Raw genomic sequence first — 8,727 nt, 5'->3', positions numbered from 1 at the left:
TTGTCTAATGATTATTCAATTATAGTATAATAATCTAATATATTCAATTATAGTCTAATGATTATTCAATTATAGTATGATTATTAGCTCTTTTTTTTCTTTTTTATTTTTTATATATATTTCTATGAAAAGTTCAAATAAAGTGAAACTCTCGCTCTCTCCTAAGATCTCGCTCTCTCAATCTTGCTCTCTCCTAAGATCTTGCTCTCTCACTCTCGCTCTCTCCTAAGATCTCGCGCTCTCAGTATCGCTCTCTCCTAAGATCTCGCTCTCGCTCTCTCCTAAGATCTCGCTCTCTCACTCTCGCTCTCTCTCAATGTCTCGCTCTCTATGTTATTGTTGTTATTTTTCCATTAATGATTACTATATTTCATTTTTTCTGGAACAATCACAAACACTTTTTTTTAATTATGGATCTACTTTTTTGTTCGTAGACAAAACTAATTCAGATTTGTCTTTCATTTCAAGGCATAACTTGTATCCATGCGCTTCATATTCGCCTGGAGTTCGCTCCCAAAAATATAGTCATCCCCACCTCCTCACGTCAATCCCACAAGCCTCCGTCTAATTCGAAATGATAACAAAATGCATGGTTGTTAGAAGCAGCTCGAGTACACAGATACATATAGTATACCATCTCATTACTTTATTTCCTCTATGAGAGAAAAAAAAAAGTAATAAACCTGCAATCTCGAGGGTGGATGTGTGTCGAAACTTCAACCTTCGACAACCTAAGCGAGATTCGCGAGATTTCCTTTGTCGAGGGTTGAAGTTTCGGCTTGTGTATTGTTTCCAAGTTTTTCTTTGTTCGTCGAGTTCTCAACGTTTGACCTCTAGCCTCGAATTCCCAAAACAACAATATTTCTCTAATAAGTTTTGAAAACAACAATATTAATATTAAAGGTCCCATTCAAGTGTTCTCCAATTTAGCTCTTTTTATTATCACTTTTCAAATCAAACTTCAATTTTTAGACCTTACGGAAAAAGAATCTTTGGAATTTTTTATAAAGATCGAAAATTTTCTAGTAAAAAAAAGTTCTTAAATAAATTTTCCTTAAGAATTGAAAATTTTGAAGAAATTCTATAAATTCTAATTCTTATGGAAATCTTTGAGAGTTTTTTTTTTTTTCAATTCAAAACTAAGAATGATAATTTAAAAAAAAAAAAAAAATGAAAAAGAAACTATTCTCTTTACAAAAATTCCTGTAAAAATTTAGGTTTCAAATAACCAGCTTAAACTTATGAAAAAAAAAATGGAATTGATAAAAAAAATATTAAAACTTAGGAAATTCAAATTTGTTCTTTTTTTTAAAAAAAAGGTAGAATTGGTCTAACTTAGTTAATTAATTGATTTTTAAAAAAGTTTAAATAAAATAAAAAAACACATACAACAACTTATCAGGAAATTTAATTATTATTAAAAAAACACAACATGTCTTACTTATTGGGAAAAAAATGTAAAGTTTTTCTTTTACTATGAATTATTATTGATAATAATTAAAAAAAAGAAAAGAAAGAGAAAGAGATCCCTCTGTCCAAGTATAAAATTAATGGGAAATTGAACTTCCCGGTAAGTGATAATTTTTTTTTTTAAAAAAAGATATATTATAAAATTTTAAAAAAAAAAAAAAAAAAAAAAACTAAAACCTGTCTTTGACGTACTGGAAAATTGGGGAGAGAGAGATTTTAATTTGTTTTTTAAATTAATATTAACTTAATTGAAAAAAAAAACTAAAACCACTCTTTTCGGTAGAAAATTATTTCTCGATAAGTCATTTATCTGAAAATTAGACGTGGAAGGGTTTTTTTTAAAAAAATAATAATATGTTAAGGATGCCAACACAGCCAACCACATTACCAAAGGAAAATCCACTCAGTAGCTCCGTCAGCAGTGCAAGACTTCATAAATTACAGTCTTACCTCTTTACCATAAGAATAGGATTTACCAAAAGAATAGGATTTACCAAAAGAATAAGATGGTTACAACAAAGTGTAACCATTGTTTTGTTGAGTTATTCTTGCATTCCCAAATTAGAGATTCCATATTATATAAATACAACACCTATGTACATTTCAATATACAATAAATTATAAAGGAAAAGTTGGCTTGCCACTGTCGTGTACCGTCTGCGTTATCGTCTGCATGATTGAAACTATCGTTTACCTTTTATGATACTATCGTCTACCTCCTGACGCCATCGTCTACACGATATCATCTATCTTCTGCCTCCTGATGCTATCGTCTACACGATATCGTCTATCTCTTGACGCTATTGTCTACCTCCTCTAAACGCTATCATCTATCTCTTGACGCTATCGTTTACCTTGTCTAAGTGCTATCGTCCGCCTCTTGATACTATTGTCTACCTGTTGATGTTATCGTCTATCTCTCCAGCACTATCGTTTACTGTCCAGTTGTATACCTCTTCAAACGAGCACTTCGACTTCCCTAAACTCTCGTTGGGTCCTGTAGTTTGTAAACAATGTATTGAATAAACGCTTGTGATGTAATAATATGAGATATTTTCTTCACTGTTGTCTATGAAACATGAGATGTTTTAATTGCTTTACCACAACCCAATAAACTAAGATCCCTAGTTGTCATTGTAACTTAAACATGTATGTGGAGACATACAGGTGGATTATGCCTTAAGTAATAACCAAAATGATCTGTAGTATATGGATATAGGAGGGAAACCTTATCCTGGTGACACTACGGATGTGGCTCGCTTTGTAGAGAGTTACAAATGTTGTGACTTACTACAGATAGTTTGATCCTGATCATTCGTGTGGATACATGCGAACGGGGGTGTCCTATATAAAAGAGTTTGTATATGACCGGACCACGAAGTGTTATAGTCTCGTTATATAACCCCGTTCATGACCGAGACTTCACTTTACTAAAGGATGACCATAGGTAACATGACCTTAATCTTGAGTGAGTTGGGAACTCCTACTTTTGAAGGCAGTTCTTTGATTTACATGGGTGCGAGTGGCCAGATTGTTGACTCAAACCTACTACTTTGAGGATTCATATGATTTGGGAGCTAGGAACTCAGCTACACAAGATAGAATTGACTCTTTCCCCGAAGCAGGAGTAAGTAGATAGATTGCTCCCTTAAGGGCTGATTTCGGGGCTTGAACGATGTGGTGCCACACACTTTCTCATGGCTCGAGAGGTGTTCACACATAGTAGAACTATGTTGTATTGTTCATAAGAGAGATCTGTAGTACTTAAGGAGTTAGATGTAACTACAGGAGCAAAGCGATAAATTGGCCCAGCTGTACTTACAAGCATCTGTGAAGGGTTATCGTACTGTTGATTGGTTATATTCGATGGACACAGAAATATATCTATGGTGAGAAGAGTGCAGTTGTCGGTTTTTAGTGGAATACCTGGCAGTTAACGGATGGTGGATCTCGTGGCTAAAGAGTTTAGTCAGCTATTCACGTACCGTTGGAGCTTCGAGCCATAGGTCCATAAGGTCCCCTTGGTAGCTCAACATCTTCAAGTTGAGAATTAGTTTTTGGGTCAGTTTGAAGTGTTCAAATTGACAAGAGAGAGTTTGATTATATATGATATAATTAAACTGGTCAATTATATATGATATAGTTGACATGATGTATGAGATACGTTAATTGGAAGAAAAGGATATAAATATGATTTATATCAAATAAAGGAGAAAAGGATTACAGTTTATATGTTGCATATGATGTGATAGTGAAACTATAGGTTATAAATATAATATGATAAGTAAGTTATTATATTTATTTATAATTAAACAATTATAGATAATTGTTGGTGGTTTTCTCCATAACCGTGCGTGAAAGTGGGAGGTTGCATTCAGTTTTCATAACTGAAAGGATAAAATGAAAATTGTTTTTATTTTATAAGGAATTGGATAATTGCTTCACTAATTGTACACTGCCCATCGTCTAGCTAACGAGATCCTACACGATAGTTCAAGTTTTCCTAAACAATCGTGTACACGTGCAGTCGACCTAAACGATCAGACCCGATTACCTAAACGATCGTGCACATTTTCTAACGATCAAGCACCCATCTATACGATAGACTCCATATCTCTCCCACTTGCTTGGTTATTTATTGAATACGATCGTGTTTCCTCCTTCCCTCTACTAAATCCAACAGAGCCTACACCTCATAGATTTTCACTCCGAGAATACCAAGGTCACTGAGTGTTGGTGTCCTAGTTGCTGCTTGTTCGTGGAGAAGACCGTTCGTTGGCTGAGCGACAACGAGATTTGGTAGACGTTTAGCTTGGCATTGCAGCGACAACGAGATGAGCTGATCTTGATGAGAACGAGAGATAAAAAGAAGAAAAGTTCTTCAAAGGTGAGTCTCTTGTTCTTTTGTATTTAATTTGTTTTTAAAGCATGTTGTAATTTATTCTTAAATGCATAACTTATATGTATGTTTGTGAATGCTTGTATTTCTGTCACAATGAATTTGAAACGATCTTACTTCCACTCATAGGTTCTATTTGATAAGAGTTCCTTCAAATAGTACATCTTTAATTATTTTTAAAAAAACTAAAATTCTCTTTTGAGCAAGTGACTTGCCGGAAAATTGAACAGAAAATTGAATAGAGGGATTTTTTTTTCTTAAATTATATTATAAATAATAATTAATGTTAAAAAAACTTTACATTTTTTCTCCATTAGTAAGAAATGTTGTGTTTTTTAAATAATAATTAATATTTTAAAAAAAACTTTACATTACCTTCATGGTAAGTTTCTTTCCAAAATATTGAATTTCCCAATGTTATCGTTTGTTTTTTAAATTTTATTTAAATGATATGTTTTTAAAATTAATTAATTAAACTTAAATTAGAATAAAGGAAATTAATTCAAATGACAAAAGTGTTGAAAAAATTCATAAATAATAGCAGAATATTACAGTTTATCTACGATGGACTACTATTTGTGTTTATCATAGACACAGATAGACACAAACAGTTGTCTATTACGATCTATCATAGATAGACGGTAATGTAAATATTTTGACTTATTTTCCTATATTAGAAAACATTTTTTTCCAGTAAGTTTAATTTAGTTATTTCAAATTTAAATTTATGAAAATTTTTGTAAGAGGGTAGTTTCTTTTTAGCTTTTATTTTTTTTTTAATTATCATTCTTTAAATTTGAGTTGAGAAAAAAAAAAAAAACTCTCCAAAATTTTCAATTTTAGGTAAGATTTTTTTTTTTACCATAAAATTTTCAATCTTTATAAGAAATCCCAAAGATTTTTTTTTTTTCTGTAAGGTCTAAAATTGCACTTAGGTTTGAAAAGTAATAATAATAAAAAAAGCAAATAGAAAACATTTGAATGAAGCACAAAATCATATTTTCACCATGTGAGATTCTCTACTTAAAATCTCAAAAGGTAAGAAAGAGAGTTAGAAAAAATAGTTTTTAAAAAAGATGTTAGTCTTGTAAGGTAAAAACTTTTGAAGTTAAAAATAGCAATTTCAATTTTAAATTGATTTTTTGATATCTTAGTTTAAATCTTTGATAATAAGAGAACAAATAAATTAATAACTTTTACATTTATAATTAGAAAAAATAGAACCTAATCACTTTTAACAAAAAATTTTGAAATAAAACCTCATCACTGTTAAATGTCAAATCATCTAAGATAACTTTATCACCATCATCTAAAATGGGAAAAAGGAAAATTTAAAATCATGGATAGTTTTAAATTTTTAAAGTTTGTTATTTTCGTGATAACTATTTGTTAGTTATTATTATTATTATTTTGTTTTGATGATTTGATAGTCTTCTTAATTTCAAACTTTGGTTTAAGATTTTTTAAATTCATTTGGATTATGTGATTATTTTTTTAATTTCAACCTTATCTATATTACTCTTTTTATATTTCCATATAAAATTTCGTAATAATTAATTGAATCATAGTTGAAAAAAGATTATTTGATTATCTTCCTAACTTCAATTTTTTAAAATATTAATTTAAACAAAAAGAATATTTTTTCTATTAAAACCCTAAAATCTTAAATCTCTTCTGATTTGGAAAGATTTGCTTCTCGATCTAAACTTTATTTCAAAATTTTATGAAAAGAGAAAAAAAAAGTACAAAAAACATAAAAATAGTCTATCACTCTCTTCTCTATCACATTGCCGACCTCTAAATTGCTTTAACCTTGTTGAACCTCAAAAGCTACAGCTTCTTCTCACCAACTCCAATATTTGAGGATGAATCTACGTGTATAAAAACAAAAAAGAATATTAAAAAAATACATAAAATCACTCTATGTGATTTTACAAAATTGAAAAGTAAAAGAAATTGAAAAAGAGGACATACACTAGAGATAGAAGTGATATTTTTGTTGGGTTCTTCAACAACTCTTGTTAAAGATTCAGTAAATTCCTTGGAAAGTTCATTCAACACAACCTTACTGTGGGGCTTGTATTCCCTTATGTGGTTTTCTTCCAGAAAAGTAGCGTTGGTCGATACAAACACTTTATTTTTCTTAGGAAAAAAAGTAACCGCCTCTCGTTCCTTTGGGGTAGCCTATAAATAGACACAATTTTGAACGAGGTTCTAATTTCTTAGGATTTGCCTCAAGTACATGTGCTGGGCAACCCCAGATTCTGAAATGACATAAACTAATTTTAGGACTAGTCCATAATTCCAAAGGTGTTATGTTAACACTTTTGGATGGAACACAATTCAAAATCTATTCTACAGTCTGTATTGCAAAACCCAAAAAAGAATCAGGTAAGGAAGCGTAACTCATCATAGACTGAACCATGTCTAATAGAGTTCGATTTCTCCTTTCTGATACACCATTCTGTTGAGGTGTAGCAGGTGTTAAGAGTTGGGATACAATTCCATGCTCTATCAAATAGTTCTGGAATGTTAGATAAAAAAATTCTCTACCTCAATGAGATCGAAATGTCTTAATTGTTCTATTTAACGCACTTTCAACTTCAACCTTTAATTCTTTAAACTTTTCAAAAGATTCAGACTTATATTGCATTAAATAAACATACCCATATCTTGAATAATCATCAATAAAGGTGATGAAATATTCAAAACTTCCCATTGCTTTGACATTCATTAGACCACAGTGGTTTGAATATACCAGCTCTATAGGTACTTTGGCCCTGTGACCTTTTCCAGTAAAAGGTATTTTAGTCATTTTGTCTTCAAGGCATGACTCACACACATGTAAATAATTTTTTTCTAACTTGCTTAGAAGTTCATTCTTCACCAACCTCTCAATCCTTTTGAGATGCATCAGAAGTCCTAATCTCAGGTGCCAAAGTTGGGCATTTCCTTTAGGAGAAATTCTAAGTCTTTTATTTTGAGTAACCGCAGTTTTAAACATTTCAGTGTTATGGATGGGTTTAGTTGCTAACAATCTTAACATATAGAGATTGTTTTCCAGTTCAGCTAAACAAATATTGACACCATTCTTTGAAATAAACACTTTATTTATAGAGAAATTTATACAATATGTTTTTTCAAGTAAACACTTTACAGAAATTAAGTTCCTCTCCAAACTAGGAACTACATATATTTTCTAACAAAATATATCTATTATGTAAAGTTAACTGGAGACCTCCCACTACCACAACTGAGACGACGTGCCCAGTTCCAACCCGCATCGTCATCTCCCCAACTTCCAGTTGCCGCCAGGAACTAATTCCTTGAAATGAAGAACGAATATGGTTAGTGGCGCTCGAATCAATTATCCAGGTCGAATTATCATTCTCCACTAAACAGTTTCTAGAACAAGCAAATCATATTTACCTTGCTTGGCCTTCTTGTCTGCCAAGTATTTGAGACAATTCCTTTTTCCAGTGTCCCTCCTAGTTGCAATGGAAACAGATTCCTTTTGCAATCTTGACTTTCTTGCCCTTTTGGATAGTAGCTGGTGAGTTAGCTTTCCCCTTTCCACCTTTCTTCTTCTTCCACTTTCTGGTACCGTAAGAAGAAGGTACAAGCTTTGTCCCAAAGGTCGAACCTTTGTGGAACTTTTGAGGATAAAGCAACATTTGCTTCACCCTTCTGTTCCTTGATTTTCATCAAGGATTGGAAGGTTTGTAGCTCGTTGAGCAAGGTGGTCAGGTTGTAATCAATCCTATTCATAACAACATTGCTACAAAATTGTAGGAAACTTTTAGGTAAAGATTATAGAATGAAGCTAACCTGACTGACTTCATCGATGATGGACCCATTAATCTTCACCGCGTTGAAGTGGACTATCATGTTAAGAACATATTCTTGAACAGATGCTCTTCTTACATACAGGCATTGAAGATGTGTTTGAGAGCGTCATACCTGAGCTGTGTGGACGATTATCCGAACATTCCCCTCAGGGTCTTCATAATCTCACGAGCCTAATTGCATTGAACCATCAAGACAACTAATCAATTTTTAGCAAAATAATCTGATGTACCATAACTGACATCTATTTTGCAATGTTGTTTCAGTGAGTTAGGATAAAAGTCACCATAGGGTGATTAGGCGCCCCTTCACTGAAATGAGATAATCTCAACTAATAGACAGAACAATTCCTTGTTATTGTCACTATTAGTCACCACTGTTTGGTCTAGAACTCATTAAACTCGCTTAATAATTCTTGTAAGTGTAACCCCTCTTTTTAGGTCTTAAAGTTCCACCCCAATGAGCCAATCGTAAGAAAAAATCGATTGGGACATTAAACTAAAGTAACCCTA

This window comes from Benincasa hispida, chromosome 10, assembly GCF_009727055.1.
Source record: "Benincasa hispida cultivar B227 chromosome 10, ASM972705v1, whole genome shotgun sequence".
NCBI lineage: Eukaryota > Viridiplantae > Streptophyta > Magnoliopsida > Cucurbitales > Cucurbitaceae > Benincasa > Benincasa hispida.
Note: the sequence above shows the minus strand (reverse complement) of the source record.